The sequence below is a fragment of the Paralichthys olivaceus genome, chromosome 18, assembly GCF_024713975.1.
Source record: "Paralichthys olivaceus isolate ysfri-2021 chromosome 18, ASM2471397v2, whole genome shotgun sequence".
NCBI lineage: Eukaryota > Metazoa > Chordata > Actinopteri > Pleuronectiformes > Paralichthyidae > Paralichthys > Paralichthys olivaceus.
Genome location: NC_091110.1, coordinates 574,995 through 588,927, shown reverse-complemented (window position 1 = coordinate 588,927; position 13,933 = coordinate 574,995). Strand labels below are relative to the sequence as shown.

The 13,933-nt window shown below is 39.7% G+C and overlaps 1 long non-coding RNA gene across 1 annotated transcript; it reads left to right on the top strand.

The window, feature by feature from the left end:
• Positions 1 to 11,305: 11,305 nt before the first annotated feature.
• Positions 11,306 to 13,933, top strand: LOC138405479 (uncharacterized). The gene is made up of 6 exons (XR_011239222.1): positions 11,306 to 11,916; positions 12,410 to 12,477; positions 12,561 to 12,629; positions 12,775 to 12,883; positions 13,541 to 13,608; positions 13,710 to 13,933. It is a non-coding gene; the product is annotated as an uncharacterized lncRNA (long non-coding RNA).

The window sequence follows — 13,933 nt, the reverse complement described above, 5'->3', positions numbered from 1 at the left end:
GCAGCAGAGTTTTATTGTCGACAACAAAACCTGAGAGCATTCAGTAGCGAGCCGGAGCTGCACTAGAAGAACTCTGGCTAACAGTGGTGTTGCTCCGCTTTATCTATCCTTAAGGGCCACACCTGTTACGACCTTCCCCCTGGAAAGTCTCCAAGCACCGGGGTTACTTGCGTACGTTGGACTTGAATTTACCCCTGGAAAGCCTCCAAACACCTGGGTTGCTTTGGCCTTGGAGCTGGGACTTTCCCTCTGGAGAGCCCCTACCGTACCATGATGAGTCTCTTTTTCTTTTACACAGTTTTTCTTACTCTTGACACCATTATATCTGTCCAAACCATTTACTATTTTTTTAAAAGATATTTGTCTCTGATTTTACACCATTATATTTCATTCTTGTCAGACTGCCTTTAAAAAAAAAAAAGATTATCATTTCTTCACACAAGTTATACATACACTACATACTGATTGTTACACATAGAGTATATTGTTTGATTCGTTTGATGATTCGTAATATCTGTCTTAAACTTATTGTAATCATTAGCAATTTATGTTATAATCACTCCTCAGTTTGCAGTGCAGATTAAAGGTACATAGTGACATTCATATGTGACACAGTGTAATGAACAGAAATTTTACTACACGGGCATGTCACATTATTGATGCCATCATGGAAGCACTTGCTGCCGGCTCTGCTGCTTACGTTCATGCTCCAGTAGCAGATGACGAGCATCTCGACTAAAGTGACGAACTTGGTGAACTCCGTGGTGGTGATGAAGATAACGTTACACGTTACCGTATTTTCAAGAAATATTTTCGTACGTTGGAGTGAAAGATTCTTCCTACCAGATTAAGTGCCTGTTATGCCTACAGAGAGTGACTGAAATATTGGCATTCAAAAACTCCCCGTCCAACCTGAAGAAGCACATCGAGATAAGTTAAATACATTTTCATTCAATGAAGCCATAATGTCATGTTGGGACCTGGTATCTGTGAACCATAGTTGGGCCTACATGTGTAGTCAAAAGCCTGACCGCATGTCTCCTTTGCTCTGGAGACAAAGGAGAGCTTCCAGAACTCAGTCTCCCAGGGTGCTTCATCTTCACATATAGGTGGTAAAACTGCTCCTGAAGACAACTCTCAACCACTATTGGTCACTGTGTGCCCCATGACCCATGAGGTCACAAGGCCAATATAAGCCAAGTTTCCTAGCTCTCTTCTCTGTTCTGCCTCTTCCCCTGCTGACCGCTCCTGGTGGAGTAGGTTCTGGCCCTGCTCTCCCAGCCAGGGAGACTTCCTCCCTACACAAGCTCCTCAACTTCCAGCAGGCCTGCCTGGAGCAGACTGCTAAAACCTTCCAAAGGCAGTGACGCGAGAGCCTGCCTAAGAACTTCAGCACAATTGGCCACGACACAAGGTCTGACCACCAGATGCACAACAGGAGCCACAAACCAACAAGACCACTTCACTCGACTTCAAACAGCACATCCAAAAAGGAACTTTCCCTCTTTTTCATGGACGGGTAACACAACTGGGCTCTATTATTACGCTAGGCTAAGCAAAGGACTGTTTAGTCCTATTTCTATTTCATGTGATGTTTATAAGTTTGAATTGTGTTGTTGTGATATTTGGTAATATGTCATTCGAAAGTTAATGTTAGTTCTGTTATACTGATCAGTTTCTTTGCATGCATCTAACTTCTTTCTTTAACCTGGCACCAACACCTCACAAACTCATTTCCACAAACTTAACACATACATTTGATCTCAGCCACATGGTCTCAAAACTCCATCTTCATTAATGTTGCATAAGTGTGAATTTTGCCAACCTCTACACTGTCAAGAACTCCATATCCTTCAACTTTGCTAGCTATTGATGTGGTAATTTTGGTTATAGTTATTTATTTAATTATTAATCAGAGTTCCAAATTTGTAGTCAGTAAGACTTATTTCTTAAATTGGCTATCTTTTCCCTTCCTTTGAAGGGTGGTGCCCCGATTTATCCTTTATCAGTTTAATATTAATATTTTTAATATTAATATTTAATATTTCTCTGATAGCCACATTTATTGAATGCCCAAAAGCACACCATTTAATGGTGCCCCGCATGAAGGAAAGTACATAATCGTACCCCGCGCAAGGGAAAGTACATAATCACAACATTTTTGGAGCTCTGTGTGAGGCAAAGTCATGAATAATAACATTATTTTGACTCCTCGTGGAGCACAGCACAACAGTCAACGTTATTTAAGTGATCGCTACTGATGACGGGCTCTCCATCTTCCTCTTTAGTCGCATCCATTTTTTCCGCCTAAATATTGATTTATCCTCACCCAAAAGGCAGAGCATATTCTCCAGTCCCTGCAAAGGCTTTGTTCTCACATGTGAACTGGTCCACGCACCCCTCCAGCCAGCCACGTCAGATGAAGATTCAGAGAGACTGCATGGAGAGGACACTGTGATGGGAGAATCTCCAAGAGTAGTCACACCACTGGGGCTGTGAGGTGGCCACCTTTTGTGTTTTCCTCCTGTGGATGACTGCTCTTCAGGGTAGGACAATTTCTCTTCCAGGAGTCTTTGGAGCTATTATATATGGATTGTTGGACAGAGCTGGAATTAGTGATACTGTGGCTTAATTGTTCATTTCTTCTTTGTTCCACAGGCACAGCAGCAGTGCAGCACGGCTAATCTCCAATTGGGACATGATGTTGCAACTTATCACCTAACTAATACTATTTCCAATAATGTGACTATGCCACGGAAATAATTCAGAAAAGAAAGGAGTACGCGGGAATTAAGAAAGTTTTAAAAGAGAGAGGAATCCGTTTCTAGACACCTATGGCCAGAATGAGGATACACTGGGACACCGGCCCATGGCCATGGCAACAGGTAGGAAACAAAGAGGACACCGCAACACGAGCAAAACATAAACTACAGAAATACAGAGGAATGGACAAATAAAGTATGTAAGTGCATCTAAATGAATAAGTAAGTGAAAGATAACACATGTTAGACACTGAAGACAAATAGTCTAAGAGATTGTATATAGGTCTTCAGTCTTCACTGTTAGGACTGATCGGACGCTGTATGTGTGAGCTATAATGATCACTTCATTCCCAAAACACAGGCTCTCTAGTGGTTCCAAGAGTCTGTAAGAGTAGAGCAGGAGGTCGAACTTTTAGCTATCAGACTCCTCTCCTATGGAACCAGCTCCCAATCTGGGTTCGGGAGGCAGACACTGTCCCAGCATTTAAAGTAAAACTAAAAACCTTCCTCTTTGACAAAGCCTATAGTTAGGGCTGGATCAGGTGAGTCCTGAACCATCCCTTAGTTGTGCTGCTATAGGTTTAGACTGCTGGGGGAACTCCCATTATGCACTGAGCACTTCATCACTTCCCTCTGTCTCTCTGTCTCTCTGCCCCCCCACACCTGTTTATTTATTTATTTATTTATTTTAACATGTCATCATGTCAAAGTGTCACTTTTTCCTCCCATAGTCCCTCTGGCTCTTCTCTCTCTCTCGTTTCAGATAACTCTGGCACCGGGACTGCAGGACAACAACAACTACCATCACCATTTTTATCATTAATTACAATAACTCAGTAATTCATTAATATATATAATCCTGTTGTAGATCACTACATTGTTATTGTTATCTCTCTCTTCTCTCCCCCGCTTTCCACCCATCTCTCCTTTCCTCCCCCCTTACTTTTCTTTCCTCACCCCAACCGGTCGAGGCAGATGACCGCCCACATTGAGCCTGGTTCTGCCAGAGGTTTCTCCCTGTTAATGAGGGAGTTTTTCCTCCCCACAGTGCTTGCTCATTGTGGGAACTGTTGGGTTTCTCTACGTTAATATTGTTTTAAGGTCTTGACTTTTAAATGTAAAGTGCCTTGAGATAATGTAAAATATGAATTGACGCTATATAAAAAAAATTGAATTGAATTGAATTAATGAGACAGATGCTCAAGAGAATCTGGATAACAAGAATGGACCTCACTAAGGAGGGGCCCCCATATTTCATCTGAATTTCCCCTCAACCCACGGGGGAAACGTGGGGGGCAAGTGCCTACTGTTGTATTCTTAGTTCGATTTTTTTTTTATTGCTGAGTTGCTCAATGTTCTTTGGGCTATTGTTTGTTCTCATGGTATATAATATATATATATATATATATATATATATATCATGGAGTATAATGCCATTTTCCAAAGCTATAAATGAACAGCATATCGTTAGTGTCGTTAAATGTTAATGGGTTAAATAATCCAATTAAAAGGACTAAGATAATTTTGAAAATGAGAAAACTTAAGGCTCAAGTTATCTTCATGCAGGAAACACACCTTTCCCAGGAAGAGCATGAAAAGCTGAAGAAATTTGGTTTTAGAAACACCTATTACAGTACTTGTAAACAAAGGAACAAAAGAGGTGTGGCAATACTTATACAAAACTCAACTAAATTTGAATGTCTAAAAGAAATCAAGGATACAGAAGGATGATATATTATAGTGAAGGGGAAACTAGAGGAAGAGATGGTTACGTTAATTAATGTATATGACCCTCCAGAGAGTACTAAACAATTCTTTAAATCATTATTCCCAGTCATGGCCTTAAAATCTGAAGGTATAGTGATATGTGCTGGTGATTTTAATATGATAATGGATCATAGGGTAGACACAACAAGTATAAAAAGAAATAAGACACATATATCTATATTTGTAAACATGTCGTTGAAGGAACATAAACTGTTTGATGTATGGCGTGAACTGCATCCGAAGGAAAAAGACTATACACATTACTCTACTTTATATAACACCCCTCGCCCGGGGAGTAACTCAATGTAGAACCGCCACTGCCCTTAAGGAAGGTAGATTGCCACCCTCATGTAATGAAGCAATCATATCTGGAGGGTAAAGATGCAGAATATTGTCACAATTACAGACCCATTTCTATGCTCAATGTAGATTACAACATATACACATCCATTATAGCAAGGAGAGATCAGAATTTCATGACAGAATTAATTGACGAGGACCAAACTGGATTTACTACAGGACGACAAACATTAGATAACATAAGAAGGACCCTGCAAATAGTAAACTCGATACAAATGAAGGAAACTAAGGCTATATTGCTGAGTCTTGATGGCGAAAAGGCTTTTGATGGCGTAAATTGGATATTTGTATATTTAACATTAGAATGTTTTGGATTTAACAAAGAAGCCATTAAATGCATCAATGCAATATACCAGAATGCTATAGCTAGAATAAAAATGAATGGTAGTCTAACAAAAAGCATAAAGCTACAGAGGGGAACACGCCAAGGATGTTGTCTGTCCCCTCTCCTCTTTGACTTATACATTGAACTTCTGGCGCAGGCTATAAGACAGTGTGAGGAAATAAAGGGAATACATATTAAAAAACAAAAACATGTAATAAGTCTGTTTGCAGATGATGTAATAATATATTTAGAAAGACCTGATACAAGCCTAACACATTTAAGTATATAAGGATATACAGAGACCACTCATTATATAAAACAAATGTGAATAAAACACAGATTCTGGCTTTTAATTATACCCCTTCCCAAGAAATTACAAATGCTTATAAATGGAAATGGAAGTCAGAAAGCATAAAATATCTTGGGGTAACCCTAACAAAACAGATAAGCCATCTTCAGAAGATAATTCCAGCCATGTTTTCATTGTGATCAGATTCATATACAAATTAAGAGGATATTGAGAAATGGTCGACCATATCACTGGAGTTCAGTTCAAAGATTGACATTATTAAAATGAACATTTTCCTGAGGCTATTGTATTTCTTCCAATCCCTTACTGTCAAGATACAGTTAGAAAGATTTAAAACCTGGGACAAATTGATATCGAGGTTCATTTGGAGTGGTAAAAAACCAAGAATAAAATATAGCATGCTCCAACTGGCTAAGAATCGGGGGGGTATGGCACTCCCAAATTTAAAGGATTATTATGAGGCAGCACAACTTGGTCAAGTGGTGTGACAAGCATTATAACTCCAAATGGAAAGAGATTGAGATGAGGGTGGCTAGCAAACCAGTGCAATCGCTTTTGGGCAACATTACATTGATAAAAACTACTCAAAGGTTCAATAGATCCAATAACCTCCCACACACTGACTATCTGGGCTGATTTCAATAAAAGGCATAGATTGGAAAAGAAAGTGAGATTGTTGAGCTGGATTGCATATGATGAAAGATTCAAGCCAGACTTGAGTGACCTGACATACAGGAACTGGGAGAGGAAGGGAATCACTGCCATGTGTACAATACTAAAGAATGGAAACAACATGTCTTTTCAGGACCTTAGAGAAATGTATGGATTAAAAAATTAGGATATTTTTTTAGATAACTACAGCTAAGGGATTATATCATAAGGGAAATAGGGAGTGCAAAAATATTAAACGGAGTGATAGATGTACTAATGCGAGTATATAATGGGTCAAAAATCAAGGTGGTATCTGTGTTATATGAAAACCTCAGAGACTGTACGAGTGCTTCAACTGATTACATTAGGGCTAGATGGGAGACGGAGCTGGTCCTGCAGTCAGGCCCCGTGTTCAGCCAGGCAGGGCCTCACAACCAGACACAGGTTAGGTACTAACTATAGGTTAGAGAGCGATTCAGAGGAACTTTATCAATACCTGTATCAAGAAAGATACTTATTAATGGAGGAGGTCGTAATTCATGATTACTCAGAGTAGTGAACCTGACTGAGTATAGAGACGTTTACATTGGTAGAAACCTCCCGTTTGGCACGAAGAAATTCTTCTTTCATTAAATTGTAAAAACTGTGCATGATTGATTTCTTCTGTGGTTGTTTAAAGAATCAGTGGTGTCAGTGATAGTGCTGTGCTTTAGAGTTCTGGGAAACACCACAGAGCAACTACAGGTTACAGATATTATTCATCTTTGGTTCATCATGTTCAGGAGGACAATATTAAGATCAGGACAGAGATTATACAAGGCTGGGTTAGGTATAAATGTGTGTGGTAAAGTATATGAGTTGCTTATGGACGAGGCAGTTATGTGATCCTGTAAGATAACTATAGAATAGATTTTTTTATTTGTATCTGAAAAAACATAGTTCCAAAGAAATCAGGTGTAATCATGACAGTGGATGTATAGTATATAGTATATAGTATATAGAAGCATAGGAAGTGTCCATATCTCCATTTAGCTCAAAATCACAGTGAAAAAATATCACAACAAAACAGCTTCTAAATAAAAGTATTAGATTCTTGTGTAACCCAGGTTAAAAATCTGTATTAAAAACAATAAATTAGTTGATTGAATGAAGAAAAGTGAAATTCATGGTGGATAAATCAATTAATTAATACTACGTTTTGGTTAATAATAAAAAACAGATGTTTATCTAAAAGGAGAGATAGAACCATAATAAAAGACGGTCTGTCACCCAATCAGAAAAGAAGCCCCGCCCATTGAGCTGATCGGAGCAGGTTCACTTCCTCTGAAGTTGCTGGGAAGAGAGAGAGCAAGGCGCATTAAACAGACACTCACCATAGGAAGATAAAACAAGAAAAGTGGATCAGACTCGGAAAAACTGCCGAAGAAATCTCCCGGGACGACCATGACCTGTGTGAGCACAGTCGGAGGAACCTCTCGGGAAGAGAAACGCATCGGTGAGCGGCCGTCTTGATGTGCTAAAGGCTAATAGCTAATGCAACGAGTTAAACCGTTAGCATAGGAGCTAACATCAGAGCACTAGCTCCGGTGCTGATTGGCGCGAGAGAGACACACTACGACACACCACACATTAATGCTGAAGCCCTGATCCGACATTTTAAAGGTGCATTGTGAGACATTTGTTTGCTCCTTTGTTGCACATAGAGCTGTATTATGTGTGTGTTTAGCACCTTATTTATGCATTCTAAGCTCATCCAGCCATATTTTATTAGCTGTGCACATTACATATTTTTCTTTCTAGATGATTGATATTGTTTTATGTGCTAATTACGATGTAAAGAGCACAGGATATTTTGATACTGTTGATTTGGAGTGAGGAAGATTATTTCAATAACATAATGTGATATTTCGAGTGTTGCTTATTTTATTACTGAACATTGTGATAGCATGTTGCAACAGTAATTGAGTAAAATTGTTATTCTCTATTAGGCCTGGGACGATAACAAATTTTGCTGGACGATATATTGTCCCACGAATTATTGCCGATAAACGATATTATTGCCAACATGATAATATATCATAATAATGCACACCCTTTCAAATACAATAAACTTTTATTTTTCAGTAATTTTTTACCATCGTAATTGTAATTTCAGGAACGTTGAAATATCCTAAATAAATAAAACAAACAAAGAATAAAATGGACTCTCAGTCTCTGTTAGCAAAAACAGCACTCAAATATAAAACCACACACAACCAAGACAATAAATAAAATGGCTTATCAAGTCTCGATTAACAAAATTGCACTTCAATAAATATTGAACATTTAGGCCGTTTGTGACATGTATTTTCTTGCAGGCAATTCGTTTTGTCTGTCTGTCAAACGTTTGCAGCATCTCTCTCAATGCTGGCTTTTCAACTGTACTAAAGGGCAGCATTTCTTTTGCGATGCAGCGAACTACAGTTTCTTTGAGCGCACACCATTTTTGCTCCATTTATATTTGCTTTGTCGACCAAACGCCTCAGTGAGTGTTGACTTTCGGGACGAAGGCTCTGCATCTTGAGGTGCACTTTTTTTTCCCCAGCTGGGAACACTGGGTTGGGTGGTTGTGCTTTAGGTGGGCATGCAACTTTGTTGTGATGCTTTTTTTTGTTGCCACCACTGGCTCGTCCGTGTTGATGGGCTCACCTTGCTCATTTGGTTATTACAGATGTGGTAGAAAGAAATTTTTTTGTACAATGTTTATTTTTTTTAGTACATCAGTTTGGCTGAAATCTGTGGTGCTTCCACCTGCTGAACACAGAATAAACTATAAGTACCAGTCTTGGCTGCTTAACACAGCTCATATTACATGTGTAAAAATTATTGTAGGCTATTGTATTGTACAGTATCTGTAAATAATCGTGTTTCTCCTCTGTTCCTTAATATCTACAGATATGACAATGATTTCAGCATAAAACATCCTTTAACGTGACTTTTTTCATTTCATTACATGAAGCACTGCAACACCTGATGTCCTCTGAATCCACTGTGGCAGCAGCAACAAGGTGGAGATCGGCAGCTTCAGGCTGGTCAACATGATAATATTGAGTCAATTTCTGTATCCATTATGGTTGGTAAAATGAACACTGTTATCACAACAATGTTCATCTTTTACTTTCTGATTTGATAAACTTTAGATAAAAAGTCTTTTCTTTTTTGTCATAAGAGACAGAACACGGTCAGCACAGCTGTGTCCCTCAGGTTCGTCCGTCCCTAATAAAATGACAGGAAACATAAAGTATGGCATTATTGCCGAGATAAGTGTTACTTTCAAACAAAGTCTTTGTCCTTATATTCTGTGGATATTCAACTATGTATTTGAATATGGTTTGGGATTAAACAATGTACTACAATGAATGTGCAGTATGGAGTTCTTTCACATTAAAAGTATTGCATTTATAATGTAATGCATCATGTGCAATCATTTGCTTTAATTGTTAGTAAGTTATGAAAACAGGTCTATACCTGGTAGGTAAACTGTTCATTCATAAATAAAGTCCAGCTCAACAAGTTTCACACTGCAGCAGCTGCACTAACGTTATTTCTGAACCAATAATCTAATAAAACATTATTACTGAAGTTACCCACAGTAACATAGTCAAGCCAAATAGGTTGGGGAGCTGAACAACTTTACATAACGTTAAATATCTAACTTGGTGGAGCTCATTCACTAAACACACAGTCGCCTTCAGTTTAAAAGATTTATCACCATAAACTCTAACGCTCCTCTCTCCGCTGTGTGAACCGCTTCATGTCATGCCGCTCCCGTTAGCATTGCCATTACTGCTGGTATGTTGCCTGGAGGTTAGCGGAGCTAAGCTAACCAGCCAGGTACAGAGACAATGATACCTGCTCATCACTACTGACACGTAAATAAAAGGCAGTACTTTACACACCACAGACACTTCTCCGTCAGGACAATCAGCCGAACAACAAACGATAATATTCACATGTGAGTGAAAACTCCTCCCCAGACCCGGTCGCGTTCGGTGACAGGGATTAGCCTGTTAGCTCAGGTGAAGCCGAGCAGACCACAGGCTAACAGCCAGAGTGACGAGCTAACGGTGACGTCACATGTCAATCAAGTGATAATTATTCACAATTTCAAACCTCTGTATTATCTAAACAGATAATACATAGTTGTCATGAAGGAAGAACTTACTGATTGAGTCTAAAACCGTATTTTGAACCAGGCTGTAAACAGGTTTAATTCTGCTCTAAAGTCTGGCGTTTTAACATGGGAGTCAATTCCCATTGACTCCCTCTTGGAGCCAGCCTCAAGTGGCCACCCAGTGAACTGCAGTTTTTTGCCTCAGCGCTCAGCCTGGGATGTTGCTGCTTGGTGTGGAGCCAATGCTAGCGGCCCTGCCTCCCCCCACAGAGACAAAGAGACTGGATGACTGACAAGAGGGTTCACTCTGTTCATTCCGCTATGGAACAAACGCCCCCAGGTGCTGAGACCGAGCTCAGAGTGAACCCTCTTGTCATCCAGCCTGCTTGGAGGCGAGAGAAGAGGAAAACAAACGCGCATGCACATGGCAATAAATCGAGGCGGGAAAAATTATCGAGTTCATTTTAATTTATCGTGCGATTAATTGATTTATTGATTATCGGCCCAGGCCTATTCTCTATTGATAAAGAGTTTATGTAGATTTAACATGATTAATGTACTATAATTCATTTTTTGAGATTTGAGAAAATTAAGATGAATGCTCTGATCCAACTTATCGTAGGTCAGGTTTTTTGATGGACCCATTGAGAGTTTGACCTACCTGGATGTTGGAGCCAGTCAAAGTTTGATGGCGAGCCAGACCCCGGAGGATACTTAGAGATACTACGCCGTGGAACCTGAATCCTTTTACACTTCACATACACACACACACCATCCACGCAACAGTGCGGTGGGACTGATTTTCCACCTTCACGGTGTTGACTGAACAGTGACTGAAAACAGGTGAACTGAACTTTAGAAAAAACGCAGCTGCAAAACTTTATTTTATTTTTTATTTTCTATACTTACCCGGGTAAGAGTTGTGATAATTTGTGTGATTGATGTTTTTATTCATCCTTCCCATCCTGTAATAAATAGGGAAGCGTATACTCCTGCGTCATCGTTTGATCAATCCTGGGCTCCATAGTCGATCTTAGAACTTCTGATTTCACTGGTTATTGAACCTAGTTACTATTTTTCAGTACTATTCTCTTTTCCTCTCAGAAGGGTTACACTTGTTTAGTTTTATTTCATAATACATGATAATATTGGATCATTCATTTGTATTTATCAGCATGTAAGCTTGTTGCAGTGTCTCAAACCCAGTTTTTCATCAATGTCACAGAAGAACAACAATGAAATGGACGGCTACACACCAGAATTGTATGGACCTGAGGGCAGAAAGTGACCTTACTTTGGAGGAAATGGACGACAAAGAGTTGTTGGACATGGTCTGGGCAGTGGTCAACAAATTGTCAGAGGGCACAAATAACCATCCACTTCCTCAAGATGTCTCTGCTCAGGAATGGCATGACTTGTTCAACTGGACTGGTTCTGATGAGGACCCCCCCCAATAGCATCACCTCTCAGCTTGGAGCAGCATCCTCCTGAAACCCAATGGTGAACTGGCTGCTGCCATAAACCACCAGCAAGTGTCCTGCAGTCAGGCCCTGTGTTCAGCCAGGCAGGGCCTCACATCCAGACACAGGTAAGGTACTAACTATAGGTTAGAGAGCGATTCAGAGGAACTTTATCAATACCTGTATCAAGAAAGATACTTATTAATGGAGGATGGGGTAATTCATGAGTACTCAGAGTAGTGAACCTGACCGAGTATAGAAACGTTTACATTGGTAGAAACCTCCTGTTTGGCACGAAGAAATTCTTCTTTCATTAAATTGTAAAAACTGTGCATGATTGATTTCTTCTGTGGTTGATTAAAGAATCAGTGGTGTCAGTGATAGTGCTGTGCTTTAGAGTTCTGGGAAACACCACAGAGCAACTACAGGTTACAGATATTATTCATCTTTGGTTCATCATGTTCAGGAGGACAATATTAAGATCAGGACAGAGATTATACAAGGCTGGGTTAGGTATAAATGTGTGTGGTGGTGGTTTTAACTCTCTGACACCAAGGGGACAGATGACACAGAGGATGCAGGTTGTCTTATCTCTTATTTTGTGTCTGTTCTTGTCTCCAGTTCAACAATGTGCCATCAGGGAAGCTGACCAAACACCTGGAGGTGAGGCTGGCTCCTGTTGGATTATTGTAAGTATCACACACATTAATGCAAACACACACAAACACACCTCTGAGCTACTGTTTCTATGTGTCTGATTGTGTTTATGTAGCAAAGGAAAGGGGGTTTACGGGGCTCCAGGAGACAGACTTCCTTTTCCCGTGAACAACCGCCACTCACAGTAAGTCTGCCTGACTAGTTCACAGTCACCTTTTCTGTCATGAATTTATATTTCTTTGATTGAGATGCTTTCATGTTCTTTTCTTTCCTCACAGTTTTAAACATTGGTAATTCATGCTTTCTGTGTTTTTTCTGTTTTTCCACAGAAAGAGAAAATGTGAGAGCTAGCTTTCGAAGACGGAACAGACACTAAACGCTGTTGCTGAGCTCGAAACTCCTGACTGTGCAGTCGTTGAGCCCAACGTTGAAAAGAGAGTATGTGTCTTTGCTTTGTAGGTTTGAGACTCTGTGTCACACAAACCTCATCCAGCTGTGTCTATGACCACACTTCTAAAACTGTTCTCTAACTATAATTCTTGACATCATGACACATCTATATATCCAGATTTAACTTGTGCAAAACAAGAAAGACACCAGTTCATTGTTGATATGCATTATGATACATACCAAATAGATATTAGAAATATAATAAAACAAATGATCTACAAAATAAAATTAAAATCGCATTTATAAAAATACTATATATATATATATATATGCAGATATACATGCATTTATACTTCTGACCAAATGTATTTATGCAAATATTTTAATGACCTATTTTTCTTATAGTAGAGTAGGTTTTAATAATGTGACTTTACTTTTACTTTTGTTAATATAAAGTATTCTGTTACATTTCATTACTGGATGAATAAGAAGTATTTAAGTGGGCAGAGAAGAGACGGGGACTTTGATACTGATTATAAAGGCTCGGTATAGTGTATGACTTGCTTATGGATGAGGCACTGATACAATCCTGAAAACTATTATAACTAACAGGTTGTGGTTTTAACTCTCTGACACCAAGGGGACAGATGACACAGAGGATGCAGGTTGTCTTATCTCTTATTTTGTGTCTGTTCTTGTCTCCAGTTCAACAATGTGCCAGCAGTGAAGCTGACCAAACACCTGGAGGTGAGGCTGGCTCCTGTTGGATTATTGTAAGTATCACACACATTAATGCAAACACACACACACACACACCTACCTCTGAGCCTCCGTTTGTATCTGTCTTCTAATGTGTCTGATTGTGTTCATGTAGCAAAGGAAAGGTGATTTACGGGGCTTCAGGAGACAGAGTTCCTTCTCCCTGTCCAGACACAGGAGGCTCTGGAAGAGATGGCAGCTGACATTGTCGCTGCTGTCCAGACACAGGAGGCTCTGGAAGAGATGGCAGCTGACACTGTCGCTGCTGTCCAGACACAGGAGGCTCTGGAAGAGATGGCAGCTGCCGTTGCTGTCGAGGCACAGGGGGCTCAGGAGAAG